The following is a 1,525-nucleotide window of genomic DNA, read 5'->3' as shown; positions in this document are numbered from 1 at the left end:
AGAGAGAGGAGAGAGAGAGAGAGGAGAGAGAGAGAGAGGAGAGAGAGAGAAAGACGGTAAAAGAAATAAACTGAGAGAGAGAGAGAGGGGGGGAGGTAAAGAGGTAAAAAGCTGTAAATTCTTTTACTTTATTTTTGTGGTTTAAGTAAATGACAAAATGCCATCCTGGGGCACCGGCTTCAAGGTTTGTAATCAAATATCTCGAACTCAAGCTCTTTCTATGGCAGTTATTTTATAGATCGCTATGGTATTTTGGCGTCAAGGGACCTAAATCAAGGTAACTTAATAACTAAATGTATTTTGTTCGACGCATCGATCTTATACCGCTATACATATACACGCATAAATATAGGCCCAATCATAAAGTGTACATTATATACATAAGTACACAAATCTCTATGCGATGTGCCCCAGCATGACCTTAACTTGCCTGAGCAATTTATAAATAAGTACGTGAATGCTCCTATATACACGTGGGGATTTGAATGTGTGTGTGTATGTGTGTGTGTGTGTGTGTGTGTGTATGCACACACACACACACACACAGATGCATGCGTAAATTCATACACAGATCCTTGTCTTTTTCCACTCTCTTCTACTCCAGGCACAAGGCTCGAAATTTTGGGGGAGGGGGAGGCAGTAGATAAGATCTACCCCAGTAAGCAACTGGTACTTAATTTATCGACCCCGAAAGGATGAAAAATTGACCTCGCCGGAATTTGAACTCAGAACGTAAAGGCAGACGAAACGACGCTAAGCATTTCGCCCGGCGTGCTAACGTTTCTGCCAGCTCCCCCCCCACCACCACCACCACCACCTTTGTCTTTTTCCACTCTTACCCTCTCTTCCTCCCCCCCTCTTTCTCTCCCTTTCTGTCGCTCTTCGCGTGAAAATATCTAAATTAAATGTAGAAACGTGTTTATATACGTATCTGTGACATTCCCAAAGTTTGCCTTGTTATTCGATTGTCTGTGTATGAATAAATACGTGTGTGTGTGTGTGTGTGCAAGCGTGAATTAATCTACATGTATGTGTATGTATGAGAATGTCTGCAATCCTGCTTCGAAGTCTGTGTATAATAACATATTCTACATGAGAGAGAGGTGGGGGAGAAACGGAATATTGAATGTATAAAAGCCAATTAATGGCAGAAGCAATGCTTTTGACATCACATGGAAAAGAAGGGAATATAAAATTGCAATAGAAGATAAGATAAAGAGACTGACTGGAGAAATATAACGAACAATGTAGCCGAGCAGAGGAACCATATAACAGCTATCGTCTGCTATATCCTTCCTTCTAAGTCTTTTTTTTTTTCTGCTTCCATCTTAATCTGCTGCTGTGGCCGCGGGGCTGTTGATTTGTTTATTTGTTTTTTTATTATTGTTATTTTCGTAGTTACGTCTCTTGCATTTTGTTTTTCGAGTTTCGTTCATAGGATCGAGTTAATATTGGCTTCAAATTTTAGCACAAAGCCAGCAGGTTTGCAGGAGGGGCTAAGACGGTTACATAGACCCCCCCCCCC

At 41.1% G+C, this 1,525-nt stretch overlaps 1 protein-coding gene and 1 long non-coding RNA gene across 2 annotated transcripts in view; both read left to right on the top strand.

The window, feature by feature from the left end:
• Positions 1–1,525, top strand: part of LOC106874044 (uncharacterized) — a 138,799-nt gene that overhangs the window by 57,921 nt on the left and 79,353 nt on the right. The gene's annotated exons all lie outside the window — the stretch shown is intronic.
• The window catches only part of LOC106874045 (uncharacterized), a 16,983-nt gene continuing 15,614 nt past the window's right edge, over positions 157–1,525 (top strand). Inside the window, exon 1 of the long non-coding RNA XR_001409959.2 lies at positions 157–277. This is a non-coding gene — a long non-coding RNA (uncharacterized LOC106874045). The remainder of the gene's footprint in view (positions 278–1,525) is intronic.

The sequence above is a fragment of the Octopus bimaculoides genome, chromosome 17 (assembly GCF_001194135.2).
Source record: "Octopus bimaculoides isolate UCB-OBI-ISO-001 chromosome 17, ASM119413v2, whole genome shotgun sequence".
Lineage (NCBI taxonomy): Eukaryota > Metazoa > Mollusca > Cephalopoda > Octopoda > Octopodidae > Octopus > Octopus bimaculoides.
This window is presented reverse-complemented; position numbering and strand designations above follow the sequence as displayed.